Below are 14,195 nucleotides of genomic sequence, written 5' to 3' on the forward strand. Positions count from 1 at the left end.
GAGTAACTTGTAGCTTAGCTCACTATATTTCACAAGTAGCTTACCAATCACTGGGCATATCAGTGTCATTCCTGCAAGCCATTCAGACCTTCTAAATCTGGATTGGGAGACATATTATCATTCTTAACAGGGAGTAAGGGAAACATATTATCATGGGTGTTAGGCTCCAGCAGGGTTGTTCCATGTTACTCAACCCAGAAACCAGACAAATATCCAAGCTCATATTTACACCAGCAGTTGTCTGTTCCCTTTCTCAAGGATTTTATTCTGAGCTCGTTATGGTTTGACCAACCACAACATTGTAGCTTACATGGATGGCATTTAATACGATAGCTTGCCACTGAGGTATTTTCATCCATTGCTTAGGTGCCTGCTGTTGATATCGAAGACCTCTTTATCTTTGTTTTGAGAGTTACGTTTAGCCAGCATTACCAATATATATTGACCGCCATTGTTGTACTTGAAAACCCCTCTTCAGAAACAAATTCTAGATGTTATCAAGATCACATACATGTTTTATACAGTTATGGTCTAGTTAGCCTAGGCAGACACCCTCTCTACTTTTAACATTAGGCTTAAACTTTCTTTTTGATAAAGCTTATAGTTAGAGCTGGCTCAACTTGGACCAGCTCTTATTTACTCTGCTACAGGCTTAGACTGCCGGGGGAACTGACATACTGGGATTTCCCCCCCATCACTTTCTGTAACTCTCCCCCCCATCAAAGTTACTAACCTATCATCTCTCTCTCTTCATCTCCTCCTTACTCCTATCCAACCCCAACTCTGTCAAGGCAGATGGCTGTCTAACACATAGACTGTGTAAAATATAGACGTAGTATTTGTGACGTCACCCATCTGTTCCTGAGAGCTGTTTTGAAGCAAATCGACGGCGGCAGCCATATTGGAAATGCGGACTCAACCAGGCGAGTGTGACGGAGTGTGGCCTCCTAGCCAATAGCTATGTGTTCCCGACCGGGAGTCACGTCAGTCATGTCCTTATTTGGACAAAACTCGTAATCTTAATATTCTGAACCGTCACGTTAGAAAAAATTCACCCCCCGTTCAGTGTGTGCCGATAGAGAGATTAGCTTCATAGGGCCAAGTGTTTTTGAACCAGGCTGTAAACATGTTTATTAATGCTGCAAAGATCGTCCTTTCCTATTCATGTCTATGTGGTTTCCGGTGTTTCTGCAGCCAGCCTCAAGCGGATTCTGGATGTATTGCAGTTTATAACACTTCCACATGGGCTTCATCGTTTGAGACCGGAGGTTGCTGCTAGTCTAACATGAGTCTGGTTTCGCTCAGGGTTTCTGCCTGTTAAAGGAAGTTTTTCCTTGCTGCTGTAACTTGCTAAATACTGCAAAGTGCTCTGCTCATGGTGGATTAAGATGAGATAAGACTGAGTGCTGTCTGTATATGGGACTCGATCTTATCCTGTCTTGAAGTTGGTCTTTGTTAATAATTAGATTAGGTCTAGACCGTTATGTTTGTAGAAGCTTCTTGAGGAAACTTTGTTGTGATTTGGCGCTATATTACTGAAGCGTATTGTGTTCACATGAGTAAAACAATTCTGCTCGTTTTTCTGACTTAAAAAGTTAATTATCTCAGAATTATGAGAAAGTGTTTGTTTTCTGAATAAAAAAAAATTAACTCTCTTTTTCTGAATTAACAAGTTAATTATCTCAGAATTTCTGAATTAATGAGTTATTTATCTCGAAATGAACGACATACCTCTATAGTAAAATCCTAATAGCACGTCAAGGCCACACAAGGAAGTAAACATGCCCCGGTTGTTCAGTTTAATCCAGTTTTATTTTGCTCTGAGTTTAAGACATTGGGAGTACTAGTGTCTCTAAAGGCTGATTTATACTTTTGCGTTGAATGGACAGCGTAGCCTACGCCGGGGGTCCCCATAGCTCCCGTACCTACGCAGAGGCCTACATGTAGCTGACGTGCACCTCCTCCAAAATGTAACTAGAACGACTGCAAGACCTGTGATTGGTCCGCTCGGCGGCATTGTGTTTTCCGCATTTACAGCACTTCCGGGAACACCTGCTCATAGGCTGTGTATTTCATCTCCTCCTCTCTATTCTCATGTAATCATGTCTGTATGATAACAACATGTATCAGCTGTAGATTAACATAACACGCTCTGAATCTCTGTGGAAAAGGAAACAGAGATCTTAGCGGGGCCGGAAGCAGGCGACCGGCTATCAGAGAGACCACACTGCCTTTAGGTGTTTCGACTGGGAATTGCTTCTTGACACGGACACATCAACGCACAAGTATGTGGGGCTCATGTCCACGTCAGCCTCTGCTGCATAGGGGAGACGCAGAAGTATGAATCAGCCTTAAGTAACATAGATGGTATTGTGATTAGCTTGTCAACTTTGCACAGGCACCTGATGACTGCAGCTATTGTAAGGCTCATTCATTTATTTGATTCAGAGAAATAGAACACTTTTCTCATAATTCCAAGATAATTAACTTGTTAATTCAGAAAAAGAGAGCAGAATTTTTGTTCTCATGTGTATTCTATATAAATACATATTGATTGACTGATATTTAAGTCATCATATTTATTTCTCTTATCTGTTAGGTCTGTCCAGGTCTACACTATTGCAGACTAATTCACTTTTTCAAATAATGTCAGTCACCTAACACCTATACTTTTTGAGAGCGAATCAATAGGATTTCAAGTAGCAGACTGGAGGAGGGAGGAGAGTAGCCCTGGATAAGTGCAAGAAAATAGACAGATGGATTGATGGATAAATGAAAGCATAGAGCACTGGCATTAAAAAAACGGATTCTGTTTAGAATGCATAGTGGTCTCACTCCGATAAGGTAATGATGCTATGAAATACTGTATTACACTGCAGTAATATAGGGCATTGATGTTTAAAATGCTGCATATATTTCCCTCTGTGCAGAATATCTAAGACTGCACCAAACCAGAGGGGATACAAAGATGCAGAGCTCTGGTCTGTGGCTAATAGCAGGTAATTTGTTGCATTGATAGAGCTGTCGCATTGCTGTTCTGAGGTCGAAACTACATTTTTACATGCTGTTGTTACTCTTGAAACTGAGAAAGTAAATGAGTTACTGACCTTCACCTCTTTATTTGCGAATTTACCATGAATTGGAACATTAAACCTTTTAAAAGGAGACTCTAAAAGTGCCCATTACACAGGATTGAATTTCACCATTACATGACTGAGACCAGGAAAATTAGATGCACCTTCACTATTCATAAGGGCCTAATGAGGCAAGGATCAAGGGGCAGATTGTGACTGGCTCTACGAAATGTATTGAATTTTTTATGTTTGTTTCAGCCCGGATAATGATAGGTCTTGTTAAAGCTATAGGGGGAACTTAGCATGAAGATGTTTTTCTTCTATCTTAGAGACACAACTGGTTTTTAAACATGATGGTTAGGTGTGATTATCCTTAATGCCATGGAGCTATGTTTCAAGCACTTTGGGGTATGATACATCACCCAAGAGACCTTGGGCCTGATCTACTAAGATCTTAAATAACGAGCGCTAATTAGCATGTGCAAATAATAATTATGCACATGCTATTTCTGGAAGTGTGGGGATCTACTATGACTGCTTGCGCAAATGATAACAAGTGCAAAAGTGGTGCAGACCGCCCTATTTTACGAGGATTTGGATTCGGCTGTCCCCATGGAGAGTTTGAGAGAGCAGAGGGGCCTTAAGTGATAAATGAAGTTTGAAGCATGGAGTTGGAGATCTTTGTGGAGGAGGAATAAACATATCGGTGAACTCCAGCAGAGACATCTCAGCGTTAGAAACGCTATTTGGGAGGCCATCTGTGAAAAGGAGACTGCTGTGAGAAAAAACAGAAGATCTGCCGATGAAATAAACGCATACTCTCTCAAAAGCAATCAGTGTTTTGATGGAGTTTAGAGAGCGATTTGATGAGGCTAGTCTGCCACTCTTGCTCTAGAAAAGTTAGGCGTCACTTGGATGAAGACAGTCGCCTCACTGTCCAGGAGCAACTTTCGGGTGAACGTTTTTAATGCCTGATATCATCATCCAGCAACTGTCCCAAAGATTCACCAGCTTAAATGGAACTGGAACATGTTTGAGTCAATTCGCCACAACACACTGCTGCAAGCACGAGATGAGGAGTTACGCAGAGCTGCCTGGCGGCTTAGTGAGCGCTCATTCTCCAAGTTAAAACTAACTAAAAACCCTTGATGAGCACGATGGGACAGGAAGACTGAGTGGACATGTCATGTTATCTATTGAGAATGACAGATCAAAGAAAATGGACATACAGCGCATCGTGGACAAGTCCGCGGAGCTTAAGGCTCGTCCAAACAGTGGTGAGTAGGCCGAGTACTTCATATTGATTTTTTGTTTGTATGTGAACATGTGGGCCGCTGTGCCAATTTTAATAAACTGTATATCTGTTGATACAGTGACCTGCTGTGCTCTCATTAGTTGAAAAAGTTAAAGTGGGTGTCAGAATGATGCGGTCGCTATCCGTGGTGCTGAACTGCTTTGAATTTGTGTTGTTTTTTTTTTTTTATTTTTTTTGTTATCTTGGTTTGATTGACTAAAAAAATGTAGTAATGCTTGTAAGCCCAGCTGTTGCGGGCATGTTGTAAAGTTATGATGAGCTTTACAGTGACCGCAGCCATGTGTGCGTAACGCTGTGCCAGTTTGCACCTGCTTTTCAAACGTCCTAAATATAGACGCAAAAACAGCGCTCACTATCTGCTTCAGGTTTGATAAATCACATTGCGTGTGCTAAATGATTCCATTTGCATCTCCTCCTCCCAGTATTTTGCGCGTTCTGTTAATCTGCATGTATTCTGCATATTCATGATGGCAAACACGCTAAATGGATAGCGAGGGCTATTTTGCTCATTTGAAAGACGCAATCCCCGGTGCCCGGTTAGTACATCAGCTTTGCGCACGCTATCAAGTTTGCACATGGTTTTATACACGCAGACCTTTAGTAGATCGGGCCCTTAGGACGTTATCAAATCTGGATCATTTATAAACCTTGTTCTGAAACAAACACTTGGCTTGGAGTGTTTGGAGAAATGGGAACACAGCAATCACCCTTTGATGTGGAACAAGACAAGCAAGAGGAGATCACCTGGAAGAAGTGGTCCCAGTTCGTTACCAATTGAACCCTGGAGTGGTTTGTTTGCAGTGAGGACCCGGCAACCAGAACAGAGAGCTGCATTACTCATCACACTAGTACACTCTTAACAGGTGCAGTAAGACAGCTTTTAGGCAATTATGATTACAACTCATATTTGGCACAATAATAGTGATAGGCCAACCTTACTGTCTCCATCCTTTCAACATCAGATGAAGAGCTGGTGCTAGGTGTAGCAACATGACAGGACTCTACAACATCTATTGGTTCAACAGCTTGTTTAATTCAAATAACTCTGTCCAACTTGTCTAACCAAAAGAATGTGTCCTTCTCATCTCTTGACAAGCTTTGCTTTAATACTGCTGTCAGAATTTATTAGCTGTTGTGCAACACTGCTCGGCAGAAAGTTGTTAAATCCCTCTCGTTCATGTTCTGACCCACAAGTTTGTGAACTTCTGTATTTTTGTGCTTGGCATCCAACATTCAACAATATGTTCATTCCATAATGCACTTTACCTCCTTGCAACCACAAGTCAACCAACAAGTCATTAGTTTGGATAACAGGCTAACGTTAGCTGGCCTGTTGAAACGGGTGTTTTTGCTATTAATTGTGACCCTGTCAACTTTCAGCCGAATGCGCTCTCATACATTTTAGACATTTGGATGAGTTTGTTTTGATAAAATAACAAAAACATGCATTTCTGAGCACTTTTTCAACATTTCAACAGCTGTTGTAAGCACAACAACCGTCTGAAAGTGGGTGATTACAGGACACAGTGTGTTAACTGAAACACCGGCTTCCCACTATGCAAATTATGACCAGTATGCATGGCACCTATGCAGTGGGACAATGATGCTGTGACGTAGAGACATTAAGTCAGCCCCATATGGTGTGTGCTATGGCTTGATTTATGATATTCTAGTGTGAGCACAAAAAGACCCACGGGAGAAATGCGGCACTGTACCATTTTTCAACTGAATCAGATCAAAGCAAACGAGCCATAGGGGTGCAAACAGGCTTAAATACTTTTTGGTGCCAGACCTGCACTGTCTGTGTGTTACTTTCTCCCATTTTGTCCAGACAAAGCTCTAAAAATTTTAGAATGGACTGATGCCCACGGTGTGTTTGGCTCTCTGAACTCAGCAGGTAACACTGTATCTTTTAATGTTGAAAGGCATTGAAGGGAAACACAAGTTTCAGCCTTAGGTGCTTCTTTTCATTATGAAAAAAAAATTGTCAAGGTGGACCAGCACTTGCTGAGTCGAGTGCTGCTCAACTTAAATGGCTCTATCAGTCATGAAAATATTATTAAGCTAAAGTAGACCACCAAGGTGTGAACAAATTATGGTCGGAATAGATCCACATTCTCTCAGGCATGAATTTGACCTTGTGTTTTAATGTATGGTGAGTTTTACTGAATGTTTTTATGACTAGAATGAAAGAAAAATTAGAGCTATTTCTTTTTAGCAGCATAGGGGGAGTGTCTTTGCAAGCAAAATTAAACTCTTGTCAAATGTTGTTCAAACTGTAGGAAGTAAAACTAAAGCAAATTTGCAACAGAGGAGTTAATCTAATTAATTAAAGCTTCACGCTCAATGAGTTCAGTCCACCATCACCTAAGAAACAAGATCAACATATAATGTGTAAAATGTGTTTTGTAATGCGATAAAATTGTTGAGAAATTAAAGTCAAAAGCCAGCAAAAGATTAGTTTTTAACACAAATGCCTGCAGACCATGACAACTAAATCAAAATAGAGTACTCTTTAATGCATTGCCTTGGCACGCCTGCACAGTGGTTCAAATACAGTCGAGAATCAAAGATACCAACTCTCTCCTTATATGGGCCTAAACTGTTTGTTGTTTCAGAGCTAAAAAGGTAAAGGTAGCATTCATTATTAAATAGGAAAGTTAAGAAATAAATACTTCTTCATGTAACATCATGTGTTAAGGTTGTTACTTTAAGGTACCTAGTAGACAAGACAGCTGGATAGTGATTTCACTGAGGTTTATTGTTGGGCTGGCAAGTTGTGGAAGAGACTGAAGACGGAGAATTCTGACAATGATGGCACTGTATGTAGATTACAGAATATTTGCAGGTGAAGGCTTGACATGAAGATCTTTTGAAGTAATCTGAGCAAAGAGAGAAACAGATTAAAACCACTTGAAAAAAAAAACACAAGGAAATAATTAACTTGATTGCACAGAGCTGATTTCACTACAACTGAAGTAGAAGTAACAATCTGGCAAAGAGTGGAGGTGAAGCCGAGTCGTTGTACCTTGGCTGATGAGGAGATGAATTGCAGGTGTGTGGTTCAGCCAGGGTCTGATTGCAGAGGCCACATCCCCCTAGTGGTGCACAAACAGTCAGGAGGAGGAGACTTGAGGGAGCAGGGAAAACATTGGCTGTTTTCAAAACCGCATCCTACTATAACAGTACTTATGGATTTGGCCAAAATTCAGTATGTAGTACAAAGTATGTGAAAAGAAATCTGCAGTGTGGCAAAACTACCAGATGTCTACTGGTTGGGAAAATTTCTCAGAATGCATCGATCCAGTCTCCCTCATGTACTGTTTCCCACAATGCACAGCGCTCATTTTGCTTTTTCTTTTTTTCTTTTTTGATGGGGGGCACTCTGTTTTTATGTGTGTGAAAATTATGAAATTAAATATAAACCACTTCTTAACTTTTGAAATCATTAGTGATGCTAAAGAAGCAGTTTCTCCATCAGCTTGGCTGTTGTTTACTTCCGTTTTTGAAACCAGAAATCCAATGAAGTCTGGCTCAGCATCTGCAGTACAGATCGAACAGAACAGTTATACTACATACTAAAATCAAACCCAGTATGTAGTAGGTACTGCTTACTACATCCGTAGGTAGTATGTAGCAGGCCGTTTTGAAAACAGCAAGAGAAACACCAGGATCACAGCCAGGGCAGTGACGTATTGGTCCCAGAAGAACCAAATTTCACTTCAGTGTGAAATTAAGCTAAGCACGAGTTGAAGCAGGGAGACTGTTATTCATTCATTCATTCATTCATTCATTCATTCATTCACGAGTCACTATGCATTCATGTCAATCCCTCTCCCTATTTTGTTCTCTTTGACCAATCATCCTGCTGCTGCCAAAAATGTAAATATGTTCTCCTCTGTTCTGCTTCCAGTTGGCATTTCAATTGAGCATTGCAACCCTCCTCCACCCTGGTGACCTCCAATTCATCATATCAGTGTCCACCTCCTCTGCTCATCCTGCAACCCTACCAACACCGGTGGCTTGACTTCATAGGGGCAGAAGTGAGGTGGGGGGTGTAACCTGCTCTCAGCCTCATGATCCCTTTTGAATACATGAAGACATCACGATGGAGTCTAATTCCCCACAGACACTGCACATTTCTCATATTTTCTAAACTTCTACACTTGTTAATTTAATAATTATTTACTCATAGTGAAGTCTATCCCGATTTGACCTGTATTTGATTTAAATCACAATAAAGGAAAACTTGACTCCCCTTGACATGAAATCCTTCATGTGTTCATGAGTAATTGCAGCTCTCTCTCAAAGTACCTACCCAGACATGTACAGTATAGTCTATCAGATATCTTGGCAATGTTATTTCTTTCTTATACCCTTTTGTGATTATCGGATCTTGAAGTGAGAACACTTGTTAAGGCCCCTTTACCTTATAAAACCCTTCTTAAATCCATGGAGTGTATGTGACAGTGTGTTTTGGGACAAAATAAACCAATTTTTTTCTTTTTTTTTTCAGCACCATGGAGAGAGACACAGAGGGAGATTGCATATTTAACTGAACTTAATTGGCAATTAGCACGATACGCTTTTGAATCACGGTCATGATTTTGCATCTGATGAGTGCAGCCTTGCCTAACAGTGATTCAAAAGTCTGTCCAAGGCAAAGCTTTGTAATGGAAGTTCAGTTCGAGTTTTATACATGCATTTGACAAAAAGTTAGTATTTCTGTGCTCTTTGCATTATCAGCTACGCATTCCCATCAGGGTCACACGAGACACTAAATATTCAAATTTCGAGTAACAAGACTCCGGCTGATGTTATGGTTTCACATCTATTTATCGATGAGAAATTGCCCGTACTGTAAATGTGATTGTCAGTATGTCATTACTTGAAGGTGATCTGATGTACTCTCACCATACAGCCCTCAACAAAGGAGATGAACTGCTAATAGGCGGACAACATGGACCAACTCATTGACCAAATAAGATCATCAAATACTTTTTTTTAATAAAAATAAGAATCAGAAATATTCTCACAATAATTTCTGCAGGATTTACAGAGAATACTTCGAAAGATATTAGGTCACATCCACTCCAGCAATACTGTATGTGTTAATGTTCAATAGATGGCAGTGTGATCCACATTTAAAGCTTCTGTGTCTTTATGGCTTTCAATGGATACGCGTGAGACAAACAACTGCTCACATTTGTAATCAATAGGTTTAGCTAATACCTAAGTTTACCTGTTTGGCAATTTTTCATTCTGTAGACAGAAAAATGGATTTCAAAGTGAAACATCAGCTTCTCAAGTGTCCAAAAATCCTCCCTTATCATGTGGAACTGCACCAGCAGCTGTACTGATGCTCAATAGCTTTCCCCTTTTTCCACGACATAGACTTGTGATATTCAGATATTTAGACATAACCTGTAATGAGTTTTTCCAAAGACTACCTTCCTGGGAAACAAACATGTCTTATTCTTTAGGGAACTCATCACCGTTGCTGAAGCTCAGTGTTAAAGAGGGTCAATGATCAGTTAGAAGGTTGGTGGTTTGATCACATTCAAATGGCTCCTGGTGACATAAGAATTGTTGGGTGAATGTGTATGAATGGCAGAGGTGGCCCCTTAGGGCTCTCTGGTCCCTCAGAAAGAGCATAAGTATTTTTTAAAAAAATCTATATTTAAATAGTCAAATTTATTTTATTTTTCAACGAAGTAATTCATAATTTTAAAACATTTGAATGAAATGTTTCTGAGAAAATAAATTCTTAAAAGCTGCCTTTTACAGTTTATGCTGGAATCTTGAGGGTCTGATGAGTGAAGCAGGATGTCAGAATCTTCCATCTCTGCTGTTGCTGGGAAGAAAACTCTATGCTTGCAGCTCTTTGATTGATGGTAAGCAATAAAATGATTGAAGGCCTCGTAACAGAAACTCAAGGAGGGAACAATTTCAAATAACAGTTAAACTGACCAATCATATCTTCACTCTAAGTGGCTGAGCTATGTTATTACTAACTCTCTGACAAGCACTGCTCGCAGCAGGGTGCACTAATCACAAAGCTAGAGCTTGGGATTTAATGGCTAAATCCTAGATCACTTGCCTTTTCCTATGATAGATGCCAAGGGTAGCATTTCTGCCTGTGAAGAAGATATTGCTGAAAATGTATAATCCTCACCATTTTCGAAATTAACTTTGAATGAAAAGTTGGAGTTAATCAGCAAAAAAGCCTGATAGCTGATCTTCATTTGATGCAGAAAACAAAGGCATCTGAGAGGCATTTCACCTCCAGTAATTACAACAGATACCTGTGGATGTGGCCTGGAGTCAGACCCATGGGTGATTAAAGGTGATTAGTAAAATCTTAAAACCAATTTTGGAAGCTAACAGGAAGCCAAAGTAGGGAAGCTAGGATTTGAGTGATGCAATGTGATCTGTAAGAACCCTAGCTTCTGCATTTTAAACTAGTTGGTGGTTAGGGAGTGCTTTGTGAGAAATCTCAGAAAAGAAGGAGGTTACAACAAGGGTACAAAGACAAGGATGACCTTTGTCAAGGTCTGATTGGAGAGCATTGATTTGTTTTTGGACAGAAGGAAACAGGACTGCATCAGGTGAGGCCAGCAAGCTCAACATGCTGGTAAAGAAGGCCCACTCTGTGGTTGGCCTTGAACTGAACAGTTTGGAGTCAGGGGCTGAGAGGAGGTTGATGGACAAACTGCAAACCATCCTGGACAACCCCTCTCACCCTCTCCATGATGAGCTGTGCTAGATGGGGAGCTCGTTCAGTCAGCGCATCATTCCACCACGGTGCAAGACTGAACGCTTCAGGCCTCCTTTGTGCCCACCGCCATCAGACTGTTAAACAGTAATGGAGGCCACAGACTGCACCATGCTGACCACTGACAACCCTCCCCCCCTCCCCCCCTCCCCCCTCCTGAACAGATCCATACCATCCCTGCTCTGTCTGTCACACCCCATCATCTCATCCTGAACTGACATTCTTGACTGCAGCTGCATTATAATGTATAATATACTGTATTATATAATTATTTTGCTATATTATATTATGTTATATTACATTATTATTGTTTAGTACAACTCACGGTCATATTACATACCCATATTTTATTTATTGCTTAATATGTCATTATCAACTACCATCACACCATGTCAACCTGTCACTACTGAAACATTTTTAATGCTGCCTGTAATTACTGCTATTTATCTAAATTCCATTTGTAACATTGTATATATCTAAATTGTATTTTATCTTTATTTATTTATTTTCTATTTTTTTACGTATGGAAACTTCTTCTTGATTGGATTTATGTCTGGGTTGCTGTAACAACAGAATTTCCCCCCGGGGATCAATAAAGTAATATCTTATCTTATTACTTTTTGAATGTGTGATTCAAAGGGGCGGGATGAAATCATATGTGACTGAAACTTCTGACTGTAAGTTACATCAGTCACCAGGGCTGCTCTTAATAAAATAAGTTGAGGCTGATAGAACCGCATTAATTCTGATTTTGAGTGATTCACTGTAGAAAGCTCTCTAAAGTTAATACAACTGAGGCGGTCTCTTGACAGCTGCAGGGATTTTATGTTCTCAGGTCTCAAGGGGAGGTATATCTGTGTGTCGTCCGCATAGCAATGAAAGGAAACATTGTGGTGCTAAATCATTCTAAGGTTTGTGACTAATTACAGATAATTAGTCATTCAAACCTGTTGATGTGGGGTATCATTGTATAATATTATTATGATGATATGACTTGTGATAAACAGATACTTAAGTGAGCATATCAGCTATAATTTAACAGTTACTTCAAATGCATTTCTTTCCCATCTGTATCCACTTGTTCCATCTTCTTCCATCAAATCACTTTCCTTTCAGTACCTCATAACTTTCTATGCAAATCACCGTTTTTTATTAAACACCAAAATCCAGTGATACCCTGCTGTGATGGGAGCAAAAAAATGAAGGTTTTGGGAAGAACAGGGATCAGATTGAGCAGAAGAAGGCTCAAAGCAGTGGATCTCCTTCAAGGAGGGACAGCTGCAGGGCGGCTTGTCTGAGCAGTTTGACTGCAACAATGAATGATCAAGCATGTTTGCAAACAGAATACTCTAGCCACCTGCTCAGTGATCACAGTATGTATACATTTTATTAATGTTTTCCTGAAATGTGTTGCATTAAAAAATAACAAAGTTGTAATCATGTTGTATTTAGTTAAGCTGAACCTCTGCTCCAAGTCTATTGAAATGTAACAGGCAGGTTTCTGGCTTTATTGTAGCTGTTAGGTTATGTTGTCATAGTGTTTTGATTCAGACAAAGTGTCACTTACAGTTTTAAAAGTATGAAGATGCCAGTTTTACTATCTTAGTTGGTGTTAGCTGCAGAACAGACACTAACTTCTTAAGAAATAGAAATTATGAACAACCACTCTAGTGTTTGGTGAAACCCCAATTTTGTGATTGAAGTTTGGTGCCTGCCAGCTCTGCGTAACTCTCAGCAGCCTTGTTTTATTTTCCTCATTGATACTCCCTGCTTGTAAATAAGGAGCATTAAATCCCTCAGGGACAGGTTGACACCCTGCATGGCTGATTACATCCTGCTTTGATTTAAATGCTCTCATTCCTCACAACATCACCACAGTGTATCTGTTCTGCCCGGAAATTAGTGAGCCAGTCAGAATGATTAACAAATGGCTGGTAAATAAATCTTGTTTTGTGACTATATGGCATATACATCACGCTTGAGGACTCAACCATCATTCAGCCTATCCATACTAGAGCAGGAGCTTCCAAAAAGTGTAACAACTGTTTGTAGTACTTACATAAAATGTTGACAAAAAAGCATTTCTAAGTTGAAAGACTATTGGTGTATCTACATTTTGTAATCTCCAGATGCTTTCTATCCATCTTATTTATGGATTAGAGCAGAGGTGAGCATTATTAAAAATAGTTAATTGTTAAACTGTTTAAATTAACAGTACATTACCAAGTATGTTCAAACAAAAGGGTTGCCACAATCAAAGTACAGTAAAAGGTTTAATCCAAACACATTATATCCATGATTTCCACAGATTACCTAATTAGCTGCGATCCATTCTACCCTGTAAGAGCCGGGTTTGGTCTTCCTTCTCAGGTAAACAACCTCACTGTAGATGCTCCTATAGTGACGGTATTCTGGCTCTTTTTAGAGATCCAGATTATTTGGCTCAGCTCAACGACAGCCGGCTCTGTAGACAGCCAAACGGCTTTTCATAGTACCGGGATATCGTTCACCTACAAGAGCCGGCTTCTAGAGCCAAGTCATTTGCAGGTAACACTTACAATAAGGGTCCCTTAATCAGCATTAGTTAATGCATTATTAAGCATTAATTAACAGTTTATAATAGTTTAATAATCGTTACAATGTATTACCTAACATTAACTAACACATTAGTTAGTGCATTAATAAGCAGTTAATTAATGTCCACTGCTCAGAGTTAATTAATACATTATTAAGCATTAATAAAAGTTACAAAACTTAATTAGTTAACCATTAGTGAATGCTTTCTGGACCCTTATTGTAAAGTGTAACACATGCATCACTTAAGTAACACATTATAAATGCTAAACTGCCTCATAAGCATCAGCATAAGCATAAGCGTGTGCATCACTTTCAAGTGTCCTCTGGAAACACTTGTGTTGTGTTGCTGTCTATTTGCAGCGCGTTTTTCTAATGTATTGTGTTGTGGTCTTTGCATCGCGTTTTCTAAATGCTGCGCATGTGTTGTCAAATTGATGAAGATGTTTTCTTAATT

The 14,195-nt window shown here is 39.8% G+C and overlaps 1 long non-coding RNA gene across 1 annotated transcript; it reads left to right on the forward strand.

Annotated features, from left to right (window-relative positions):
- The first annotated feature begins 5,003 nt into the window (after positions 1 to 5,003).
- LOC117831419 lies at positions 5,004 to 8,652 on the forward strand. The gene is made up of 2 exons (XR_004634996.1): positions 5,004 to 5,252; positions 8,303 to 8,652. It is a non-coding gene; the product is annotated as an uncharacterized LOC117831419 (long non-coding RNA).
- Positions 8,653 to 14,195: the final 5,543 nt, after the last annotated feature.

Source organism: Notolabrus celidotus, chromosome 19, assembly GCF_009762535.1.
Source record: "Notolabrus celidotus isolate fNotCel1 chromosome 19, fNotCel1.pri, whole genome shotgun sequence".
In the NCBI taxonomy this organism is placed as follows: Eukaryota; Metazoa; Chordata; class Actinopteri; order Labriformes; family Labridae; genus Notolabrus; species Notolabrus celidotus.